At 42.4% G+C, this 26240-nt stretch overlaps 2 pseudogenes; both read left to right on the top strand.

Annotated features, from left to right (window-relative positions):
• Positions 1-373: 373 nt before the first annotated feature.
• Positions 374-877, top strand: LOC112424630 (large ribosomal subunit protein uL23 pseudogene; annotated as a pseudogene).
• A 7959-nt stretch (positions 878-8836) lies between these two features.
• The window catches only part of LOC139355717 (large ribosomal subunit protein uL23-like), a 40625-nt pseudogene continuing 23221 nt past the window's right edge, over positions 8837-26240 (top strand).

The following is a 26240-nucleotide window of genomic DNA, read 5'->3' as shown; positions in this document are numbered from 1 at the left end:
ACAAACAAAAAAACAAGAGTTAACTTAAGAGAAAGAGATTTCTTTTTTTTCTTTTTTTTTTTTTTGAGACCGAGTGTCACTCTGTCTCAGTTTCTCAGTGTGGTAGGCAAAAACATGTTTATTAACAGGCCAAAATATCTAGTTTCTCTGTAAAAATAAGAAGCCAAAAGTATGTAAACTTGAATTACTTATGTTCAGTAATTAATGTTTTAGTATTGTATCTTATTTATAAATGATGTAGATATTTAATGGAAATATTTTACTTAGCTTAACTTTAAGGTTAAAAATTACCAAAAGTATTTTGGAAACTACTATTAGACAGATTTACTGTAAAAAACTTATTATTGAAATAATGTTTTTCGCTTTTCACAAGATGGCACCAAAAATGAAGGAAGTTCCTGCCGCTCCTAAAGCCGAAGCCAAAGCAAAGGCTTTAAAGGCCAAGGAGGCAGTGTTGAAATGTGTCCACAGACTCCCAAAAAAAGAAGATCTGCACCTCACCTACCTTCCAGCGTCCCAAGACACTGCGACTCTGGAGGCAGCCCAGATATCCTGGGAAGATCGCCCCCCGGAGAAACAAGCTTGACCACCATGCTATCATCAAGTTTCCACTGACCACTGAGTCAGCCATGAAGAAGATAGAAGACAACAACATGCTTGTGTTCACTGTCAATGTTAAAGCCAACAAGCACCGGATCAAACAGACTGTGAAGAAGCTCTGGGACGTGGATGTGGCCACGGTCAACATCCTGATTCTGCCTGATGGAGAGAAGAAGGCATATGTTCAACTGGCTCCTGATTATGATGCTTTGGATGTTGCCAACAAACTTGGGATCATCTAAACTGAGTCCAGGTGGCTGATTCTAAATAGATGTATATCTTTTCACCATAAGAAAAAGGAAATGATGTTTTTCATAAGAATGACAACTTAAAATCTTAAAGCCTATAGATTTGATTCTAATTATCTAGTAAGTATAATATTAGCTTCTTGTAAGCACTCAAGCAGAATAGAAACTTGTTTGTTGGCCGGGCACGGTGACTCACACCTGTAATCCCAGCACTTTGGGAGGCCAAGGCGGGTGGATCACGAGGTCAGGAGATCAAGACCATCCTGGCTAATGCTGTGGAACCCTGTCTCTAGTAAAAATTAAAAAAAAATTAACTGGGCGTGGTGGCAGGTGCCTGTAGTCCTGGTTACTCAGGAGGCTGAGGCAGGAGAATGGCCTGAACCCAGGAGGTGGAACTTGCAGTGAGCCGAGATCGCACCACTGTACCCCAGCCTGGGTGACAGAGAGAGACTACATCTCAAAAAAAAAAAAAAAAAAAAAAGAAAAGAAAAAAAAGAAACTCGTTTGTTTTGTATTTAATAGTGGTAACTCTGAAGACATAGTTGTTTTATTACACAAAAAATATTAAATTTATCTTATTTAACTAAGTTTTATCCAAATCGTGTTAACTTGAAAAACATTTGGATCAGTTCCTATATTTCTAGGAGTTTGGGGAATATTTATTTATAAATGATTTTTTTTTTCCAAGCCAAGTTAGAATAGAACACTTTTAGAGGATTTTATAAATGAATTTTGCAGTGCTATCCAGAGTTAAGAAAAATCACATATACAGAACATACATTAATAGACATACAAACACAAATAGAGATCTCATAGCTTTCATCCTGAAATTTTAGCCATGAATCAGGCATAAATATTCTGATGGTTAATTTTAGATGTCTGCCTGATTGGATTAAGAGATACTAACATAACTGGTAAAGCACAGTTTCTGGGCATAAGTGTGAGGGTGTTTCTGGAAGACACTGAGATAAGGAAGATCCTCCCTGACCCAATGTGGATGGGCACTGATATGGTATGACTGTGTCCCCACCCAGATCTCATCTTGAATTGTAGTTCCTATTATCCCTACATGTTGTGGGAGGGACCCGGTGGGGGACGATTGAATCATGGTGGTGGTTACTGCCATGCTGCTCTCATGATAGTGAGTGAGTTCTCATGATCTGATGGTTTTATAAGGGGCTTTTCCCCTTTGGCTTAGCACTTCTTGCTGCTGCCATGTGAAGAAAGACATCTTTGCTTCCCCTTCCGTCATGATTGTGAGGCCCCTCCAGCCATGTGGAACTGTCAGTCCATTAAACCTCTTTGTTCTTTATAAATTGCTCAGAGTCAGGTACTTCTTCATAGCAGTATAAAAATAGACTAATACAGGCACCATCCAATTGCTTGAGAGCCCAGATAGAACAAAAAGGAAGAGGAAAGGTGAATTATCTCCTTCTGAAACTGAAACGTCTTTCTCTTGCCTTTGACATCAGAACTTCAGGGTCTCAGGCCTTTGGCCTCAGAATGAGAGTTACACCATTGGCTTAACTGATTCTGAGTCTTTTGGACATGGACTGAGCAATGCTACCAGCTTTCCTGGTTCCCCAACTTGGAGACAGCCTATCGTGGACTTTGTCAGCCTTCATAATTATGTGAACCTTCTCTCATCTGTCTATCTACATATATCCTACGGATTGTGCCTTTCTGGGGAACCCTGACTAATGTGATGACAATAATACAAAATTCACTAGTTTATATCAAAGACTTGGTTTTTGTCTTTACCCCATTTTATGTTTGTATTATAACTGTGTTTCTGGAAAATGGAACAAGTTTTTATCTTCTTCATATGAGGGCTAAAGCTTTTTTTCACCAATGTTTTTGGAGATTTTTAAGATTTTCAAGATTTTCTTTTGACATATAATCTTATGAAGCTGAGAATTAAATTTTGTTTTATTTTTTCTATTTTATTTTTCAGCCTCAGGTGTTTGCTTTTGCAGATCCTTGAGCACACTGAGAGCTTCCAAGGCATGGAGTGGGGTGCCTAAAGTTTCAGTGATTATAGGGAGTTGAGAGACTCAGTTAGGAAAGGAAAGGTCTAAAGGACGCAATTTGGAAGATCAAAATTTTCTTGAAAGAACTGTTAAAGTTCTAAATAATTGTTGGTAAAGTCATGCAAACAGGAAAGGAAGTAGACAGAATTAGTTCCATATTGGTGGAACACACAGTCAGCAGAGGTTTGAGAAGGGAAAATTTAGTCAACTGAGAAGTTCCCATGAAAGGAGCAAGACCAAGATCACAGAGACACCATGAAACAAAAAGCCAGGAATAACTTCCAACCCAAGAGGAGAACACAGAGGCCTCAAAACCAAAGCTAGGATAAGAAACTTCTAGCCCAAGAGTTACCTTTCAGACAAAGAAGCTTGAGATTCCAACCCACCTTCAGAGAGTACTCAGTCAAAATGTTACTCAAACTGTAGACTTTTCAATGACTTAGCCATGCATGCAAAAGGCATTCCCTAAGGTGGCACAGAATATGGAGCCCCCATATCCAAAGATAGCCAAGGAGAAAGAAAGACCCCAGTTGCCAGAGCCAGTGGGCAAAGGCAACAGAGAAAGAGACAAGGGTCCTTATGGGATGAGACCCTTGCAGATTTAGACTTATACAAACTCCCGAGAACTGGCAGGATGACAACCATAAATGGGGTACCAACATTTCTACTCATTGGATTACAAGTTCTCAGGCATCCAAAATGATTAACAAAATGGAGATTTCTAGGACTTCTGTGGGAGAGTATGGAAGGTCTTTTTGAACTTTTTAATGCTGTCAACTGAAGAATGATGAGCTTCCTAAAATCGGAAAGGAGAGATTTCATTATGTTTTTGTTTTTTTGAGTCGGAGTTTCACTCTTGTTGCCAAGGCTGCAGTGCAGTGGAGTGATCTTGGCTCACTGCAAGCTGCACCTCCCAGGTTCAAGCGATTATCCTGCCTCATCCTCCCAAGTAACTGGCACTACAGGCATGCGCCACCATGGCCAGCTAATTTTTGTATTTTTAGTAGAGACGGGGTTTCACCATGTTGGCCAGGATGGTCTCGATCTCTTGGTCTCAGGTGATCCACCTGCCTCGGCTTCCCAAAGTGCTTTGATTATAGGCATGAGCCACTGCACCCAGTGAGAGATTTATTTCCTGTAAAGGGTTGCAGCCTGCAGGATAGTTCTGACATGCTAGGAAGCATAACCTCCAGCCAGAAGTCAGAAACAGACACTTCAAGGGAGAGGTAAAGGAAATAGTAATTTATACTGAGTGGCATGGCCAAATACACATATTTAATAAGCTCTAGGAGGAGTCATGCATATTTATAAAAGGAGAAATGCATGCATGCGCAATTGAGTTTCTTGCTCCTTCATGGGTCCAATGTACAAAAAAATGGCAGTGTTAACATGATCCCAGGGTGGAGTTTTCAGCCCTCTGACATTAAAAGTTGAAGCAGAGGATATGAAAACTCGCTCTGTGCATCCTGTGTACGCTGTCCAGAACCTCTCCATCATGGGTGGTCTCTTATTAGGCAAGAGAGGAGAGGCAGCTTCAGGCAGTTGGTTGAAATCAGTGGTGGAGTCTTTTGAAAGGCTTGTTTCTGTTAAGTCCTTAGGGAAGAAAGCCTCGTCATGGTTAGCAAAGGAGGGGATATAACGAGGTGTATCTGACCCCTGTCATCCTATCCTGCCCAACTTGTAATAGGGGAGGAAAAATAATTTTCTCTCTACCTTTATGGAATTCTAAGATGGGACCCTCTGTAAATCCGAGAACTCAGTTTTGAAAGTCACTCTGGGATCCCCTCAGCCAAGAGGGGGTCCGTTCAGTCAGTTGGGAGCTTAGGATTTCATTTTCATTTATCAGTGCTAATGGGAATTGTGTAGGCTGTCTTCCTGGCAGCTGAATTTGAAAGAAACTCCTTGGATGGGGTTAATGGCAGCTGTATTTTCTGGGAGCTCTGCTTTCATTAGATAAAGTAAGTTCTGGTAAGATTTCTTTCTTCATCTTTGGTATCTCAAATGTTTTCATTTAAATAATCTTTATAACAACTTTTTTTTTTTTTTTTTTTTTTTTTTTTTTTTTGGAGAGAGTCTTGCTCTGTTACCCAGGCTGGAGTGCAGTGGTGTGATCTTGGCTCACTGCAAGCTCCACCTCCCAGGTTTATGGCATTCTCCTGCCTCAGCCTCCCGAGTAGCTGGGACTACAGGTGCTCGCCACCACACCTGGCTAATTTTTTTTGTACTGTTTTTAGTAGAGACGAGGTTTCACCATTTTAGCCAGTATGGTCTTGATCTCCTGACCTCGTGATCCACCTGCCTCAGCCTCCCAAAGTGCTGGGATTACAGGCATGAGCTACCGTGCTCGGCCCCTATGACAACTCTTGATGTCTGAGTGGGTTCCCACACAGTCATCTGTTGTAAGACTTTCTGATTCCTTTTTTTCCTTTGGTCACTATGAATAGGGCTTCTGTACATAATTGCATGGTAGCTTTTGTTTGGAAATAATATCAAAGTAGCTGTCAAAATACTTATGAATGTGACTTTTGGATTGTAAGATGAGACTTGTTTAGCTTTGGGAAAAACTGCCCAACTTGTAATAGGGGAGGAAAAATAATTTTCTCTCTACCTTTACGGAATTCTTAGATGGGACCCTCTTTAACAAATTACAGATTAAAATGAGAAAAAAGTAGACAAGTTTAAAAACATGTATACCTTATGGATACATGGGAGATACTCAGAGAAAAATGAGTAAATCCTCAGCAGGTGGCTTTCAATTTAAGTGTAAATGCTATCTTCAACTTAAAGAAAGAAGAGTTGAGGCTCAGTAGTGGGGAGGTAACAAGCAAAAGCACAGTAGACAAGGGTAAGTTTTCTTATACAGACTTAACTCCATGCGTTCTCTGTTCATAAGACTCTTCAGTGATTTAGTCATCCTTCTTTTCTTGGTTGGTGCCGAGAGAGAGAGAGAGAGAGACAGAGAGAGAGAGAGAGAGAGAGACAGAGAGAGAGAGAGAGAGAGAGAGAGAGAGAGATCTTTTAAATGGGGATTTCGTTTATAGATGTAAATTTTTCTTACACAAGGGTAACTTCTACTCTGTTTTCAGAACTTCCTTTTTTAGCATTTTTTCAGAGTAATCAGCTCAGAATAGTTCTTATGCCAAAGGGACATATTTTGGGGTGGCATATTCTGGTTTCCTACCATCATATTTTGGGGTGGCATATTCTGGTCTTACACACTGTCTCCCACCAGCAAAGAAGAGAGTTCTTGTTTTTCCTTCAGCAATTTGTCATTTTTTTTTTTTTTTGGAGTTTAGCAGTTCTAACAGATATAGACCAGCCATGCTATCTCATTGTGGTTTTCAGTTCTCTAGTACGTTGAGCATCTTTTTGTATGTTTACTTGCCATCTGTAGATCATCTTTGGTGAGGTATCTGTTCAGAACTGTGTGCATTTTTAATTGAGCTGTTTAACTTATTGCTTAGTTTTAAGAATTTTGTATATATTTTGAATACAAATTCTTTCTCAGATCTGTGTTTTGCAAAATTTTTTTTTCAATATGTGGCTTGTCTTTTTGTTCCCTTAACATGGTCTTTTCCAGAGTATAAACTATAAATATTAAGAAATCCACATTGTCATTTCTTCTGTGTATATCAACCTTTTATGTCATTTGTTAAAATTCATTACCAAACCCAAAGGCACATAGCTTTTCTTCTATAGTTTCTTCTAGAAATTGTATAGTTTTGCATTTTTAGTGTAAGGATGATTTTGAGTGATTATTTGTGTAAGTTGTAAAGTTTTCATCTACATGCATATTATTTCCTATGGTTTCCAATAATCGTTCCCTCACTGTTTTTGGGAAAGACACAGGGTAGTGGGCTCTGTTAGAGCAGATAGATGGCTAGACATGAACAGGAGGGGGAGCTCCTGGAAAAGGGAAAGTCTGGGAAGGCTCACCTGGAGGGACGACCAAAAATTCACATTTGGTGGCATCTGTAATGCTGGAGTGGATGGGCACTTGTCAATTGTGGGTAGGAGGGAGAAGAGGTACCTATGCAGAAAGAAACATGCTAGAACTCCTCTTAAGATGCCCCAGTCATCATTCACTCTGCAGTAATAATGTCACAATATTGGTAGCTACATGCTGATAAGGACAAAGGGGACATTCTTAAAAGAAACCTTGCACCAGAAGTACAGATTAGGGCAGAGAAACACATTCAAAAGAGATAGACGCAGTAGGTACAAATGTGACCACTGTCACCCTACCTGGGATGGCAGAAAGGAGCCTGGTGCCAGAGTGGATTCGGATCGATGACCACACATGTGCCTCAACCCACAGTGAGGAGGTCCCACAAGCCTAAGTGGGGCAAGTTGGGGACCTAAGGCAGTAGCAGGAAAACCAGACAAAGAAAACTGGTGGAGACCTGAGACAGAGGCAGGAATGTGAAGAAGTCCAAAATAAAATTCCCTGCACAGGACTCTTAGGCTGCTTTCCTGCATGATCAGCCTACTCCTCTCTATTTTTCTACAATAAGCTCTTCACACTGTATTTTTTTTTCAGTGAAGTTGTCTGCCATCTTTGTATTGCCTCTTGGTGAAAACCTTTCTTCCAAGTTAGACAAGAACTGGGACATCAATTTCCAGAACTGATGGCGCTTAATAACTGGCACTCCAACTTTAAATGGTGCAGGAGGCGGCCTTTAGGGGGCGCCAGCCGTCACACTTGGAGCAAGAGGGCCCTGCATAGTCCCCATCTGCCTGCAGGTGTTGTGCTGCGACGACACTGCCAGCAAGAGGGCCGGACAGTGTCCCCAGCTGCTAGCAGGGGGCGTACGACGAGTATACTGTGAGCAAGAGGACCCTGCAGTGTCCTTAGCTGCCAGCAGGTGGCGCACGGGCACCACACCATAAGCAAGAGGACCCTGGAGTGTTCTGGTTGGTAGCAGGGGGCGTGCTGCCACTCCACTGTGAGCAAGAGTTTCCTGTAGTGCCCCCAGCGGCCAGAAGGGGGCGTGCCCCCACTACAAGGCAAGCAAGAGGGCCCGGCAGTGTCCCCAGCTGCCAGCTGGGGAGCCAGCTGCCACTTCACTTGGAGCAAGAGGGCCGGGCACTGTCCCCAGCTGCCAGCATCGGGAGTGCTGTCACTACACTGTGACCCAGAGAGCCCTGCAATGTCCCCAACTGCCAGCAGGTGGCGTGCTATCACTATACTGCGAGCAACAGGGCCCTGCAGTGCCCCGGCGCCAGCAGAGGGCGCTGGCCACCACTGTAAGAAAGAGGGCCCTGCAGTTACTCTAGTCGCCAGCAGGGGGCGCACTGGCACAGCACCGTGAGCAAGAGAGCCCTGTAGTGCGCGGCTGCAAGCAGGGGTCACCTGAGCCCGGCTTCTCAGATTACTGATGTTTCGCCGGTCTCTGCGCCGCTCCCCCCCGCAGCATGCGTCTCTGCGCCTGCACCCGCCCCTTCAGGCCCACGCGGCGTGCGTCTCTGCGCCTGCGCCGCGACTCTCCCCCGCCCCCACCGCGCGGGCGTGCGACTCTGCGCTTGCGCCGCGCCGGCCTGCGACTCTGCGCCTGCGCGCGCCTGCGCCTGCCTGCGCCGCGCCTGGCGCGCGACTCTGCGCCTGCGCGGCCCTGGCGTGCGACTCTGCGCCTGCGCAGCCCTGGCCTACGACTCTGCGCCTGCGCCGGCCTGGCGTGCGACTCTGCGCCTGCGCTGCGCCGGTTTTCGACTCTGCGTCTGCGCCGGCCTGCACTGTGCCTGGCGTGCGACTCTGCGCCTGCGCCGGCCTGGCGTGCGACTCTGCGCCTGCGCCGCCCCGGTCTGCGACTCTGCGCCTGCGCTGCGCCGGCCTCTGACTCTGCGCCTGCGCCGACCTGGGCCGCGCCTGGCGCGCGACTCTGCGCCTGCGCCGGCTTGCGCCGCGCCTGGCGTGCGACTCTGCGCCTGCGCCGGTCTGCGACTCTGCGCCTGCCCCGCGCCGGCGCGCGACTCTTCGCCAGCACCAGCTGTACGTTTGTGAGGGTGGAGCTGCATTCTCAGCCCAGACGCTGAGAGCATCGCGAGGGCGGAGCTGTGTTCTTCTCTGCACAGACCTCGGGGGTACCGTGAAGGCGGAGCAGCGTTCTACTCAGCCCAGACCCTGGCGTGGGGGGCACCGCGAGGGCGAAGCTGCGTTCTGCTCAGCACAGACGTTGGCGGCACCGCCTCGCTTTGGGACAACTCGGGGCCGCATCCACAGTGAATAAAATCCTTCCTGTTTCTAGCCCTGAATAACGAAGGTCAGAGACTACTTAGAATGGTTCAGTGTGGAAAACGGGAAACCGAAATCCCTTCTGAATCCCGCGCACAGAGGTTCTCTCCACCCAAGGGTTAGGGTTAGGGTTTTAGGGTTAGGGCGAGGGCGAGGGTGAGGGGTAGAGGGTAGAGGGTTAGAGGGTTAGGGTTGTGAGGGTTAGGGTTAGGGGTTAGGGTCAGGGGTCGGGTTAGGGGTTGGGGTTGGGTTAGGGTTGGGTTTTAGGGTTAGGGCGAGGGTGAGAGGTAGAGGGTTAGGGTTAGGGTTGTGAGGGTTAGGGTTTAGCGTTAGGGTTAGGGTCATGGTCAGGGGTCGGAGTCAGGGCGGGTTAGGGGTTAGGGGTTAGGGTTGGGTTTGGGTTAGGGTTAGGGTTTAGGGTTAGGTTTAGGGTTTAGAGTCAGGGTTAGTGTTAATGGTTAGGGTTTGGGCTAGGGCTATGGTTAGGGCTTAGGGTTGGGGTTAGGGTTAGAGGTTGGGGTGAGGGTGAGGGTTAGAGTTAGGGTCAGTGTTAGAGGTTAGGGTCAGCGTTAGGGTCGGTGTCAGGGTTAGTAGTTAGGGGTTAGGGTTAGGGCTTAGGGTTTAGGGTTAGTGGTAGGGTTAGGGTTGAGTTAGGGTTAGTGTTAGGGCTAGGGTTAGGGGTTAGGGTTGGGTTAGGGTTAGGGTTTGGTTCCATGTTAGGGTTAAGATTCGAATTAGGGATCGGGTTCTGTTTTAGGTTAGGTTTAGGTTTCGGGTTCGGGTTCAGGTTAGTGTTCAGGTTTGGTTTTAGGTTAGGGTTCAAGCCATTCTCCTGCTCCAACCTCTCAAGTAGCTGGGATTATAGGCACACACCACCATACCCAGCTAATTTTTGTATTTTTGGTAGCGACATGGTTTTACCATGATTCCCAGGCTTCTCTGGTACTCCTGACATCAGGTATTCCACCTGCGTCCGCCTCCCAAAGTGCTGGGATTATAGGCATGAGCCACTGTGCCCAGTCTTCACTTTCTTCTCTGAGTCAGAGATCTCTAGCAAGATAGCCTTTTCACAACTTTTATTGCAACGGAAGTATTTCAGAACTTTGTCAGGTTAAACTGTTAAGGGTATGTCTGTTTTTCTATGATACACTGAATTTAGGAATGTATGACTCAGTAATGAAAGTTGATCTGGCATCACCCTTGGCATTTGAGTTCCCAGATGGAGAAGGGTCTGTTTTTCTGGCTTGATCATGGCTTACAGGAATGCAGCACCCCAAGAGGACCCTAGCTATTGAGAGAATTTTGTTTACATGACACTAAGCCCCAAATATCCTTAAATTATAAATAAAAGTTCCAAGGGTAATTTGTATAAGGGTCTTGTTTTTTGTTTTGAGATGGAGTCTCACTCTGTCACCCAGACTGAAGTGCTGTGGCGTGATCTCGGCTCACTGCAACCTCCACCTCCCGAGTTCAAGTGATTCTCCTGCCTTAGCCTCCAAAGTAGCTGAAATTACAGATGCCTGCCACTATGTCCAGCTAATTTTTTTGTATTTTTAGTAGAGACGGGGTTTCACCATGTTGGCCAGGATGGTCTCGAACTCCTGACCTTGTGATTTGCCCACCCCAGCCTCCCAAAGTGCCGGGATTACAGGCGTGAGCCACCGCACCCAGCCAGGGCCTTGTTTTTAAAGAAAATAAATTATATGACAGGTTTGTTTCATATATATATACACACACACACATACTATACTCGTGAACATTTTACTCAACATCTAAAAATCTTTAAGACCTTTCAGTACATAAAGCTTACATAACAAAATCTAGCAAAAGTGTATAAAATCTAAACACATTTCTAAAAGAAAGAGTGAGGCTTTCAGGGTGGCTATGCTGTGTTAGACATGGGCAGTGTTCTCTCTCTCTTGTGGTTTTGCTTATATGGCAGTTCCAGCTCACAAGAGCCCTCGGAGCCTGTCTGTCGGCCTGCATCCTGTGGCATTTGGCAAGTGAGATCTGTTTGATATAAGGCGTCCATAAAGCCAAAGTTATGATATCTAAAAATAATCAACACTAATTCCCCAGAAATTTTGTCTTTTTTGACCAAGCCACTGGTGCAATGTGGAGTCACTGCATTGTATGCAAAAAGAATAATGCCCTCACTCCAGAGTCTGAACCAGAACTGACACTCAGTGGTGACTCCCCCTTTATTCTAGGAGGTGTTAATATTAGCTATGGCAATGTAAAAACAGTGTTTCTGGAGGCAGCGGGGGCCGAGAATGGAAAGTCCTCTGCAGCCGTCAACATGGAGAGTGAGACAATGCAGGTGTTGACTCATGGAACTGGACGAGAATCTACTACTCCTTCTCTAGTGAGAGTCTCTGTCATTTGCATAGAAGGCTTAAACACAGGGAGGGCATGGAGATTCCGTGTAAACTTCAGTAAGCTGCATAAACAGAGGGCCGTGATGTGTTTTGTCTCTGACCTTTTCCAGGGAGATCTGACCCCAGGGTTGCAGCGTGATGCTCACTAACAGAAGCTGACTCAATTGTGTTATGTCTCTGATCTTTTCCAAGGACATCTGGACCCAGGGTCGCAGTGTGATGCTCACTAACAGAAACTGACTCAATTGTGTTTCCTGGTTGTGGGGAATGTCTTTAATTACTGCATGAATGTTTATAAACTGTTGGAGCTAAATACGAAAGTTGCTCTTCAGGTGCCGTCTCCACCGAGCCACTGTGTACATTTTCTTTCTCTCTCTTGCAGCTGTTCTCTTCCTACATACTGAACGAAAATGAAAAGGAAGTCATTTCTGCATGTGTCACAGAGGCATCCTTTGGTTCCAAAGGGAGCTGAGTTGGATTCCACAAGCGTATGGTCCTTGTAGCATGTGAATAGGATTCAGTCACAGACGAGAAGGAAGGGTTCGGGGGAGACTGTCATCGCCCTGTCCAGGCTAGCCCTCCAGCTGCCCAGGTGACAGGCTGGCCTGTGTTTCTGTTGTGTAAGTGTGTACAGCTGCTAATGTAGGATCCAGAAACATCTTACAAAGTAAGCCTATCCCTACATGTAGTTTTATGTGGGTATAAATTCATTTCAGTTCTTAACATGAACATTTGTACAGTGCTTCCAAGTGAGGGTTTGACTGCCTCACATCTGCAATCCTTCAAGTTTATCCTTCTTGGAGTCAGTGTCATGAACGTTTTCCCCTAGGTCAAGAGTCTGCTGTCAACATGATGTTCTCTAATTACACGGCTTCATACAACTCCCAGCTCTGTGGACATATATTTTTGTATTTAAGGTGTTCCTTCTTTTACTTCTGTTTATAGTTCATCCTTGACACTGCTCTTTTCCCACTGCCTTTATCTCAGGTCCTTCCCAAGCTTTCATCCTGGCTGACTTCTTTTGAGTAATGGAAGGAGAGGATGTGGGGTCAGTCAGCCCGACTTCTGATCCCTTCTCCACCCATTACTTGGCAAATTAAAGCTGTGTTTAGGCTTCATTTATGTCATCCTGGATTTCTCAAGAGTTACAATTTTTTGATATATTAATTACAATTATAGGATTGTTTAAAGATCAAACAAGACAATGTATATTGATGTGTTTTGTAATCTTTGTTGTTGTTTGTTTGTTTGAGACTGAGTCTCGCTCTGTCACCCAGGCTGGGGTTCAGTGGCGTGAGTGACCTTGGCTCACTGCAACCTCCGCCTCCTGGGTTCGAGCGATTTTCCTGTCTCAACCTCCCGAGTAGCTGCGACTACAGGTGCCTGCCACCACACTTGGCTAATTTTTGTATTTTTAGTAGAGATGGGGTTTCACCATATTGACCAGGCTGGTCTTGAACTCCTGACCTTGTGATTCACCCGACTCGGACTCCCAAAGTGCTGGAATTACAGATGTGAGCCACCGCGCCTGGACTGTAATCTTTAAAGCTCAATAGAAATGTAAGATCTTGCTATTATTATGCAATGATAAAATCTTTCATTCTTTGCTTTTTCCTTGGTTGCTGGCCTAGAAATTGAATCAATTCTGTTCTCTCTTTTTTAAAAAAAAAAAAATCTTGAACGTGTGAAATTGCTGATATTTTAACGATATGTTGCTGATGTTTGATCTATTTGAATGGTAGCTTCCTATGGTTTCTTCTTCTAATAGTTAAAACTCTATCAGGCCAGGCATGGTGGCTCATTCCTGTAGTGCCAGCACTTTGGGAGGTCAAGGTGGGCAGATCGCCTGGGGTCAGGAGTTTGAGACCAGCCTGGCCAACATGGTGAAATCCTGTCTCTACTTAAAATAAAAAAATTGGCAGGAGAACCACTTGAACCCGGGAGACGAAGGTTGCAGTGAGCTGAGATTGCATCACTGTACTCCAGTCTGGACAGCAGAGTGAGACTGTGACAAAAAACAAAAACAAAAAGAAAAAACTATGCTAAAGTGATATATTTGTATAGTGAAACCCCAGACAGTGCCACTAAGTGAATGATGATATAATACTCTTATTTCTTATTTTGCTATGACGTTAGTTTCTCAACAATCACTCCACCTGCCGGTTTGGTCTTTTTTCCCATTGGGATTGGTTTCCCTTAAATGTCTGGTGATTCTTCATTGTTCACATTTAGTAGTGACCCAGGAAGAAGAAGACAGGAGTCTGTTATCATTAGTAAAAGGCTCATCTAGAGGTTTTTTTTTTCTGGGAGTCGATAGGGTTTCCACATGTTAGTAAGTGATGACTTTGGTCTAGATGGTTTCCTTTCTCTGGAGAAAAACTTCTCCTCTCCTCTCTGGAAGGCAGGTGCTTGCTGTTGGTTGTTGGTGTTCTACTCACTGGTTACCTGAGGGGTGGGGTGCAGGCATCGGTGAGGGAGGATAATAAGGGTTGACTGTTAATGTACAGATTTTAATCAACCCTCCTGTTTTCTGACACCTGCCTCACTTCTCTGCCCCTCACCCCCAGGAAGGTCCACAGATGATGCTCCTTCTCAAGGCTACGAGGCCATCAAATCACTTTTTTGTCTCTGCTGCTCTCTCTACATAATGAATAACCATCATGGTTTCTTGGGAGGGCAAGGAAACAACTGGGTCAGTATTTGGTCTACCATCTTTAAGTTGGAAGCTTCTTCTTCCAACTGAAGCTAGAATAACAAAGCTTGAGAAAGGGTTTTTAAAATATCTAGTATCTCAACTTTTGGGGACAATTTGAACATCTTAAGGCACTAAGTTACTTAATTTTCTGAAAAGGGTGATGGGGGAACCATTAATTAATCTCTACTTTGTTTTAAATATATTCCACCACGTTTGTGTATTATAATTCACACTCAAAAAGTACAGATTTAATTTTGATATATTTTCTTTGAATAAATAACTTAACTACTCTTCAGTGCTGCATTTACGATGTGGCCAAATCTTTGAGACAAAATTATTTCTCTCTATGTAAATTAAGATGTTGTACTTTGAAAAATCATTCCTTTCGGCATTTTTAGATCTTTCTCAGTTTTCTGGAACCTTTTGTGCAAGAGCAATGACCTTATATTTGTCACATTATTCCTATTAAACACTTAGCTGTGGGCCTGAAAGAAATGTGCAGTTCTGTTAGAAAAAAGGTGGAGAAGGTAGTATCACTATTCCTCTTTCATGGATGGGCAAACAGGTTCAGGAATTTTCCAGAACTGAGGTTTTCTTATAATTGGGTGTTCTTTGTCTCACAATGTGCACTTCGTCCTTCTGTATGGATTTGTTTGCTGAGGCTGACTGAATTTCGGCTCTCACATGCTAAGTACACATTAATTTCTCTTATCCTTTATTCCCACATAGTGTACGAGTGATTTTGAGAGGGTCCTGTATGGCATGGTCCTCAGGTGCTTGGCAAAATGGGTCCACTCTTTCCCAGGTAATCCTGGCTCTAGGCCCTTTTCCATGTCCTGGCCTTCCCCAGCAGTCCCTGGAGCCCTCTGCTGACCAAAACTCCACAGTGAAGCACCACCCGAATGGTGACCTGTGAAGGGTTCCCAGTTTGGGACACGTTATTCCTCTTCTGTAAAAACTGCACCACTTTCAGATAGACTCTCAGGCAAAGGCACAGAAAATTATGATTAGATTAATGTTCTTTCAGAGGTTTCCTATAGCTGAGGTCATCTGAGCCAGTTGTTTTCAAAATGAGTTGTGGGCTTCATATCCTCAAATGTTGCATTTAAATTCTAGTTAAAAATAGTTTCACCACTGTATTTTTCCATTCTAAGACAGATTTTTTCCCATGCTTTACTTATTCTGGAGTTAGCCTGCATCTTACAATTGATCCACTGCGTTTCATATGATGAGATCTCTTCTGTTCTTCTAAAAAATTATCAATAGTTTTGTGATGCATATTGATTTAATAGCATCTCAGAATGTAAAACATCCAGGTTACAATCATTAACTCTTCTACAATATTTACATGCAAGAAGACAATATTTCTTTCTTTTTATAAGCCAAATTATATCTAGCAGAAACTCCCATGTATCGAGATGTGGAAGATTCCAATTCGTGGAAGTTCCTCATCATATTCTGTGCCAGACACTGGAGGCTGGGATGATGGCACTTCATGCTCCTCACCTTCCTGTCTCACTACTTTTCCTGTGACTGCTGACTGCTGGCCCTTTACTCTGAAGGGGGTGAGAGGACCACTGCCCTGGCACTGGGGAGGGGGATGCTCCTCACAGCACAAGAAGTGCCAGGAAGGCAGCCGTCACATGCCGGAACCTTGGCCACACCAACCACATCTGGAGAACTGCATGTGACTAGGGCCTAGCCCATTAGGAGTGCTACTGTTCTGGGAACATCTCCCCAGCATCCTCATTTTGTTTTCCCATTGGCTAGTCCAGATTAACTTAACCCTTAGATGATTCTAGATCTCCCTAGAAAATACCTAGGTGAGAGTTATCCAGGCAAAGTCTCTTTTCCTCCTTTAAACCCCTAAAGGCTATATTGTGTGTGTGTGTGTGTGTGTGTGTGTGTGTGTGTGTGTGTATGTGTTACAGAAAGACCTAATCTGCAAAAGCACAGCTTGGCCTTCAGGAAATAGATGGGAAAAGTGCTGCTTTATTATTTCCTGGTGCCTCCAAAGCACACACAAAGAGGATATAAGTTAGTACTTTCTCTAATAATTCCATCTGTAACATTGAGCATTTAAAAGTTTTAATAATACATTTAAATACCATGCCCATACAAGTGCATCATAAAAGGTAGCATGAATGAAACAATTAAATGTCTCAACCTGTCTTCTTGTAAGCCATGAAATAAATTTCTCTCATTATCTCTATGTATATGTTTACCATTTGTGCAAATATACCACTGAATAGAGATTGTAGACAATTTTTATTTTGACAACAGTCCACTCATGTAAAATTACACACAAAAATAGTACTGTAACCCAGGTGCATTGCCAGATCCAAGTAAATGTGAGCCAAGGCCCATGTGTTCATGCATGTGTTTTTATGATTTTGTCTGTTCCTTTTCTGACTTACATATTTATAATACAGAATGTGAGAAGAGGTAGTTCTTTGTAGTTATTTAGCTTTAAGACATAGAAAACTGTTCTAGAATCTTTAAAACTAAATTGCAAGAATTTTTTGAAAGTTGCTTGAAATTACAAGTCAAGATTTTTAAAAAATTATTCTTTGAAACTACTTTTCTGTATACATCAAGATTTATCAATAGCATATAAAATAAATCAATAGCAACAAAATAAAATGAGAAAGGATGGTAATGGCCACCTCATATTGCTTATTTCTTTTTTTTTTTTTTTTGAGACGGAGTCTCGCTCTGTCGCCCAGGCTGGAGTGCGGTGGCCCCATCTCTGCTCACGGCAAGCTCCACCTCCCGGGCTCACGCCATTCTCCTACCTCAGCCTCCCCAGGAGCTGGGACTACAGGCGCCCGCCACCTCGTCCGGCTAGTTTTTTTGTATTTTTTTTATTAGAGACGGGGTTTCACCGTGTTAGCCAGGATGGTCTCGATCTCCTGACCTCGTGATCCGCCCGTCTCGGCCTCGCAAAGTGCTGGGATTATAGGCTTGGGCCAACGCGCCTGGCATTGCTTATTTCTTTTATAATAACTGTCATATAAATTGAGCTCACAAAAATATTTATATTAATAAAATTATAATTTATCGTTGGTAATATTTGAGGTTTTCTTGTACATTTTTATGTAGCAAGAAAAACAGTTTTTACTGTTAAAATTGGTTTTTAAAAAATCAGAGCAAGCCTAAGCCCCTTCAGTTTATAAATACAATAACCTGAGGCTCATCAGTGCTGGTGACTCACACAGGCACACACTTAGCATTGCTGGATATCAGCTCAGGATCCAGAATGCATTTGAACAATTCATGCTAAATTAATAAATGCACTTTAAAATAGGCCCATATTAATCCCAAAATAAGTAAACCTGTGGAATTTGTAAAATAAGATGTTTATGAATGAGGACATGGCATTTCGACTTAGTTCTGATTCCCCCCTTTCTGAAAGCAGAATCTACAGTCTATTTTCCCATTGCTAGATTTCAGAAGAGAGCCTGATGTCACTTACAGCAGACATTGCAGATGCCTCAGCATTTCAGATGAAGACGGTAAAGACCTTCTTTGTTTCATAAAAACCTTTGTTTTCCAGGGGGAGAAAACACAGGTTGGATCTAAACTCAATCCTCCTACTGAAATATTTTAATGACACTGAAAGAGGTTGTTGCATTTGGCAGGTGCAGGTGGAGCTGTGCGGTCCTGCACTGAAGCCCTGCAGTCCTGACTTCTGAGTGGAGCTAGAGGAGAATTATATTAATGTGTTTGCACTACTTGCTCAATTGTAAAGCATAACAAATATATTTAAGGCATGTTTTTTAAATGAGAATAAAATAGTTTAACAATGTTTACATACCTATTTTAGTTATTACATTCTCTAATCTATTTTTATCCTCACACCATGGAAGCGCTCCACCATCTCCATTTCTGAAAGTAGACAGTAACTGAACAACACTATCTTTTAAAAAACATTTATTTCATTATGAAAGTTTATGGTTTATGTAATTAATACCTTTTTGTGGTCTGCATTCAATGGGTGTGGGCATCTGCACACTGTCGTGGGTCCACCGTTGTGAAATCGCACACAGTGGTCTCACTGCCCTAAACAGCCAGGGCTCTCTGTCCATCCATCCTTTCCTCTCCCCAACCCCTGTCAACCACTGATTATTTTGCTATCTATGTAATTTTCCCTTTTCCAAAATGTCACATAATGCCTACAGCAATGAATGCGAGTTTCTGTTGCTCCACATCCTCACCAGCATTTGGTGTTTCTGGTCTTGTGGATTTTGGCCATTCTAATAGGTATGTAGTGGTATCTTACTGTTGTCTTAATTGGCAATTCCTAATAACACATTATACAGAGCATCTTTTCATATACTTAATTTCCATCTGCATATCTGTTCAGCTTTTGCCCGTTTTTAATTGGGTTATTTGTTTTCTTATTGAGTTTTAAGAGTTCTTTGCATATTTCAGATATGAATCCTTAGATATATTTTGCAAATATTTTCTCACAGTCTCTGGTTTGTCTTTTTATTCTCTTAACAGTATCTTTCACAAAAGTAAAGTTTTTTTATGTTAAAGTTCAACTTCCCAATATTTTTCTTCGTGGATAATGCTTTTGGTGTTGTATCTAAAAGAATCACCAAATCCGAGGTTATCTAGAGTTTTTCCTTATATTATCTTCTAGGAGTTTGAAAATTTTGCATTTAATATATTGATCTAATATCTACTTTGCATTAACTTTTGTAAAAGGTGTAAGGTCTGTTTATAGATTTTTTTTTTTTTTTTTTTTTTTTTTGCACATGGATGTCCATTTGTTCCAGCACCATTTGTTAAAAAGGCTCTCCTCTCTCCATTGAATTGCCTTTACTCCTTTGTCAGAGATCAGCTGGCTGTATTTCAATGTGTTTCTGGGCTCTTTGTTTTGTTTCACTGATGTATGTGTATATGTCTTCTGTTTCGCCTTCAGTTTTGTAATTGCTACCTCAATGTAATTGCTACCTCAATTTGCTTATGAATTCTCATTTGTAAACAGAAAAGCATAAATTAATGCCTGAGTACATTTTAGGGTAGATGTTGCCTTGAATACAATGAGCAGATGAGTTATAATTTTAAAGTGAATATAAAAATTTGACCATAGTGGTAACAGATTTGCGAACTAGTGATATCAATGACAGAGTCCATTGCAATATTGCTTCATCCTTTGGCTCAGCTCTGCTTCACACCAGGTAAGTACCAATCCCTTTTGTGATTCATTCAAGGATTTCTGTGGGGTGGAAAGTAGAAATATGATATCAGTGGAGGGAGAGAAGGCAATTTCCCAGACTGGGAGCAGTCAGATCTCCAGTGGGTCCCAACACTGCTCTGTGGCAATACCTAGAGGGTGATGGAAACAGAGACAGGGTGCAAATGAGGTGGATGCTGGCCCTAGGGTTCCCAGTGTTTTCTGGTTCCCATGGTCTATAAGACGTCCAAAATGAGACCTTCTGGGCTTTGGGGGGCCCCCTGTGGAATTGGAAAATGAGGAAGTGAGCAGTGACAATCTAGACTGTTTATTAGAGGTACATCTTTCATTTTTCAGCAACCAAGGAGCCTTTGATTAGTAGTGAAATTGTGGCACCCCAACAATGGTGGAGTGGAATGTCCTGCTACTCTGGAGGGGTGATGGCTCAGGGTCGAGACTGAAATAATTAGAAAAAAGAATGCACTCCAGGAATATCAAGTCCAAAACGAAGCTCTTCAAACCATCTGGGAAGACAAAACAGCATGACAAGGAAAGGTATATTTGTCTGATCCCAGGAATCAATATAAACATCCATGATAACCCCACCTATTTTTTAAATATATGATTTGGATGAAACAAGAGAAAGAGACTGATTGTTGCTGAGTCCCTGCTGCAGTCCCGACACAGCTGGAGATGCCCTGCTCCCCTGCTCCCCTGCTCCCCTGCTTTCCTGCTCTCTTTATTTTGTTGATGCTCATGAGGACCCTGATGTCTGAGGAAGAAGGTTCCCGTCCAGCTCTGCCCCTGATGTGTCACGTGCCAGCCTTGTCAACGCACACGAGAACCTGACAGGGTGAGTGTTATAACCCCAGTCATAGAAAAGGAAACGTCTCTAAAGTCTTTAGCATCTTGCCCGAGTTCGGACACTTAACAGAGGCCTGAGTTTAGATGTAGCTCCGTCTTGCTCTTTGACAGCCTCAGCACCACGTGCCCTGGGTGACCCACGCAGTGAGTCACTGACAACCCTCGTGGTTGGCTCATGACACAGCGTGGAGCGAAATGGCCCACTGACCTCTCCAGACACTTGGACAATTCGTGATATAGTTTATGCGGTCACTCCCAGTGAGTTCTATTGTTCAGTTTAATAGAATACCTAATTCTGTGTTTATTATGAATAAAGGGAGATTTCTTGTGGTTTTTAAGAATATGAAGCATATCTATTTTGTATACAAGTTGGAAGTTCCAATACTATAGGAAGCATAAGTGCAGGTTATAATGATGGGTCTTTTATAAGACTGAATTCACATCAAACTGAATCAGTAACTCCGGCTGTATGAACAGGGTGAGACATTAAACATTTAATGAAAAGAATTCCTTTCTTAGGTCATAGCAAGGACTAAATGTGTCTAATTATCATGCCCGCTAAGAAGATGTATTGTGATATTTGCAGTTAATCACTCATTCAGTTCCAAGGGTATCTATTAATTGTCTGCTCTGGGCATAACAACAATTGGAAGCAGTATGTTCACATGAAAAAAAAACTTACCTGAGGCTCTAAGTCACAACTTTCCATGACCAGCACACATTTCTGATTTGAAATACATATCTAAAGTTTCAAATGCATAAATAGATATCCCAATCTAGAACTAAGTTAATAGTTGCTTAGAATTAATTGTTTAAATTATCCTGGGAATCAGAAAGGTATGTCTACATGAAACAATAAAGGTTATGTTAGAATTAATAAACTTTAGAAGACTATTTTAATCTTAATATATAAGCATACTACCTAGGCACACTGTTTAAATACATCCGCAACCTACTATTTTTAGATTTAGGTAAATCATTAATCCTTAAATTTGGAAGATTCCAGTGTTAGAGCTCTAGACTATGAAACTTGGATGTTTTTCTAAAATTTTTGAGTTTTTATCCAGAAATACATATTTTCCTGGTACTGAGAACTGCAAGAAATTTCACTTGGAGTCTCCAAATAGTCAACCATGTGTGATGTCAACATCAGTGTAATAGATACTATCACAAACATCCTGTGACTTTTGTTTTTTTTTTATACTTTAAGTTCTGGGATACATGAGCAGAACGTGCATGTTTGTTACACAGGTATACACGTGCCATGGTGGTTTGCTGCACCTGTCAACCCATCATCTATGTTAGATATTTCTCCTAATGCCATCCTTCCCCTAGGCCCCGACCCTGCAACAGGCCCCCGTGTGTGATATTCCCCTCCCTGTGTCCATGTGTTCTCATTGTTCAACTCCCACTTATGAGTGAGAACATGCGGTGTTTGCTTTTCCGTTCCTCTGTTAGTTTGCCAAGAATGATGGTGTCCAGCTTCATCATGTCCCTGCAAAGGACATGAACTCATTCTTTTTTATGACTGCATAGTATTCCATGATGTATATGTGCCACATTTTCTTTATTCAGTCTATTATTGATGGGCATTTGGGTTGGTTCCCAGTCTTTGCTATTGTGAATAGTGCTGCAGTAAACATATGTGTGCATGTGTCTTTATAGTAGAATGATTTATAATCCTTTGGGTATATACCCAGTAATGGGATTGCTGGATCAAATGGTATTTCTGGTTCTAGATCCTTGAGGAATTGCCACACTGTCTTCCACAATGGTTGAACTAATTTACACTCTCATCAACAGTGTAAAAACGTTCCTATTTCTCCACATCCTCTCCAGCATCTGTTGTTTCCTGACTTTTAAATGATCGCCATTCTAACTAGCATGAGTTGGTATCTTATTGTGGTTTTGATTTGCATTTCTCTAATGACCAGTAATGATGAGCTTTTGTTTATATGTTTGTTGGCCACATAAATGTCTTCTTTTGAGAAGTGTCTGTTCATATCCTTCACCCACTTCTTGATGGTTTTTTTTTCTCCTTGTAAATTTGTTTAAGTTCCTTGTAGATTTTGGATATTAGCCCTTTGTCCGATGGATAGATTGCAAACATTTTCTCCCATTCTGTAGGTTGCCTGTTCACTCTGATGAGAGTTTCTTTTGCTGTGCAGAAGCTCTTTAGTTTAATTAGATCCCATTTGTAAATTTTGGCTTTTGTTGTCATTGCTTTTGGCGTTTTAGTCATGAAGTCTTTGGCCATGCCTATGTCCTGAATGATATTGCCTAGGTTTTCTTCTAGGGTTTTTAAGGTTTTAGGTCTTATGTTTAAGTCTTTAATCGATCTTGAGTTAATTTTTGTATAAGGTGTAAGGAAGGGGTCTAGTTTCAGTTTTCTACATATGACTAGCCGGTTTTCCCAACACCATGTATTAAATAGGAAATCCTTTCCCCATTGCTTGTTTTTGTCAGGGTAGTCAGACATCCTAAACTTTTAAATTTAAGAATTTACATTTTTTTAAAGTAACTGACAACTGACAATCATTTAAAAATCCATAACTTAAAAAAATAATAATTCCTCCTAAGTTTTCAACCAAGATAAGTGAAAATCTGTTGACACAAAGGCCTGAATGTAAGTATTCATAACAACTTTCTTCTTAATAGCCAAATATTTTTAAAATAGCCTATCACTGAAGAATAGATAAGCTGTAATATATTCCTACAATGGTTACTGCCCAACATAAGAATGACATATACACTGGAAACCACATGGACATGTCTCAAAGGTATTAGAATACATGAAAGAAACTAGTATAAGAGAATATTCTATATGATTCCATTTATATCAAATACTTCTTTTTTGAGATAACATCTCACTCTATCACCAAGGCTGGAGTGCAGTGATGTGATCACAGATCACCACAGCCTTGACCTCCCAGGCTCAGGTGATTCTTCATCCTCCTGAGTATCTGGGACCAAAGGGGTTGGGACCAAAGTGGTGTGCCACCACACCTGGCTAATTTGTGTGTGTGTATTTTTTTTTTTTTTTTTTTTTTAGAGATGGGGTTTTGCCATGTTGCCCAGGCTGATCTCAAGTTCCTGGGCTCAAGTGAACCCCGCTTCTCAATCTAGTGCTAGGATTACAGACTTGAGTCATTGCACGTGGCCTGTATCATATTCTAAGACAGACAAAACTAGAGTGAAAGAAAGCAACTGCCGGGAGCTGAGGTGTGGGGCAGGGGTCACTGACTACAGCAGCATGCAAGGGAATTTTGGGGGTAATGAAATGTATTTTAATGGTAGTGTTGTGTACATGACAATATGTATATTTGTCAAAATGCATTGATTTGTACACTTAAAATTACTAAATTTTATATGTAAATTAAACTCAATTAGATAATAAAAAATAAACTTTTGATCCTGAAAAAATACCTACATACATACAAACTACCTCTGAAACAAACTACGTTTTCAGAATTTCTAATTTAAATATTCAGAAATATGAATGATGATGATGAATTTTAACAAGGCTTACATAATTCAATTCTGTTTTGGATCATGTCTGAGAGGCATATTAGCTGCTGGACTTATTTGGATTTCCTTACCTCCTTTGCATATGAAAAAATAAGAGGTTGAGACAGAAACAAGATATTAATTTATGTACAATGAAACTTTCTACTGCCCAGGAAATGAGGCTTTCTATTGTCCAATGAATTGTGCCTGGCAGCACAATTCACTGCTTCACAATTGATCGTTCTTTTTACCCTCAGAGCATCCTTGAAATGATTGACTCAACCATGAGAGAAACACTGTAAATATTCTCAGATGCAAACTCACAGTACCAGCTTCACAGAACACCTGCAGGTGCAAGTAACTAAAAATCCAGCTCAATTTGACTTTAAATACAAGGGAATTTATTGACTCAGGTGGGTAGTTCAGAAACAGGCCAGGCTTCAGGGTGAATCTGAGCACAGAAGCTCATGGATGCTACCAGGACTCAGTCTCTTCCCAATTTTCTGCTCTGCCTTCAGTGAAGTCAGAATAATTCTGCGTGTGGCAAAATCTCCAGGAACAATTTCTGAGGTTGCATTCTTCACCAAAGAGGGAGCATGAACAAGCACACTCTTGTTCCTAAAAACCTAGCACAACTTGTATTTGACTCTAATTGGAACAACTCAGACCCTTGCCCATCCCCAAGTCCATTAGGGGGACCAAGGGAGTGCTGTGTGGCACCTGGCATGAGCCTCAGTTATGCACCCACTTTGGAACCAATAACTGTGACACGGGGTGAGACAGTGCTGGTTAAGTCAACCAGGACCCACCCCATGTTTCAAACCATGTGACTGAATAATTCAGGGCTCTGTTAGGAAGGAGAAAGGGGGATGTTTCTTAAATAGCACCCAACACTCAACTACAATTTAATTTGACAGGAACCCGGAGGCGCTGCCATAGAAATCTCTCACAGTTGCTTGGAATGAGAGCACTCAATATAAAAATTCTATGGTAGCAACCCTATGGCCTCAAGGGCGCCACGCAGTTGGTGTGGAGGGTGGGGCAAGGAGGGTGGGGAAGGGCTCAGGGTCTTCGGAAGATGAAGCCAAAGAACAGATGGCACTGACTTAGCAGAGTGGAAAATGTTTAACCCCAAGGGATGCCTACAGAGGCAGCTAAGCCACACCACAGACTCCTAGAAGGGCTTGTGTTAGGGTTCCCAAGTGTCTAGGTAAGCTGAGGAGATGGTGAGGCAGACACAGAGGGTCGGTTCAAAGCACATTGGGAAGACTGTGATCCCAAGACCCCTCAGTCCACACTGGCAGTCAAATGCTCCTCCCTGACATCGGAAAAAGAAACAATTTATTTTCTTCAGATATTGAAACAGAACTTTTCTAAGCTCCAGGACACTGGATAATGCTGCTTATGCAAAGACAGTATTTAGTGAAAGCCAGTTTACTGAGCAGGGAGATCTGCAGACTCTTTCTCCCTCTTGGCTCCCAGAATGCTGGGGTCAGCTTGCAGTCTTAGGAGACTGGCGACCTCTTTTTGGAGAGGATCTGCAGATACCAACATTTTCAGGGTTTCCTCAGGTCCAGCAGTGCCAGGCTCCTGTGGGCTCTTCCTTTGAGGAAGCAAAAGAAGACTCCATCTGTGCACACAGAATGCATTAATTATATTTTCTTATTTTCTGTTTTCTTGATGCTCTAGCATCTGGTGTTTACTGGGAAAAGATTGCCTTTCCCAGGGCCAGCCAATTAAACTACCAATTCAGAACCCATACTCCTAACCACCTACTTTATCTGGCTCTGATACTGTAGGAGACAATACCACCCTTCCTTAATCACCACAGGGTGAGGTACTAGGCAACTAGAAATGGCCCCTATGCCCCAGAGCCTGCTGAAGCTATTAACGCTGGACAGCCTAAGCCTGCCTGCCCTGCCTGCCCTTGCTGTCCCACAGAGACCACAGCAGAGGATCCTGCCCGTGCCTTCCCCTCTCCTGCCTCTGCCTGGGGCGTCCCTGTGCCTCCTATTTCTAGGAATCTGTGAGTATGAATAAGACAGTCACTTCCATGTCTGCAGGTCTTAATATCCCTGATTAAAACAAATTCTGAGTAAATTTTAAAACATAAGGCTTCCAATGGAATTTTTAAAACCCTTATATGGAGAATTTTAAACATATATGTAAATAAACATGAATATAACAAACCCCTATATATCTATAACCCTTCAGAACAACAAGAAACACATGGGCAATTCTGTTCCGTCTATATTCCCAAATAAAATTCATACATTGTGATTAGCTGATGTGTTTTTAAGTCTATATAATTTATACATTTCCCTTGTATCTCCTGTATATCATTTTCTTGTATTTGTTGAAGAAGCTGCTTTGATTTTCCTGATTCATCTTCAGAGTTTAAAATAGAATTTCACAAAAAGAAAAAAATAAAAGCAGACGGAAAGAATAAAAAGTCAGAAAAGAAATCAATGGGATTTAAATGGTACAGCTGCTTTGGAAAA

Source organism: Macaca nemestrina, chromosome 8 (assembly GCF_043159975.1).
Source record: "Macaca nemestrina isolate mMacNem1 chromosome 8, mMacNem.hap1, whole genome shotgun sequence".
In the NCBI taxonomy this organism is placed as follows: Eukaryota; Metazoa; Chordata; class Mammalia; order Primates; family Cercopithecidae; genus Macaca; species Macaca nemestrina.
This window is presented reverse-complemented; position numbering and strand designations above follow the sequence as displayed.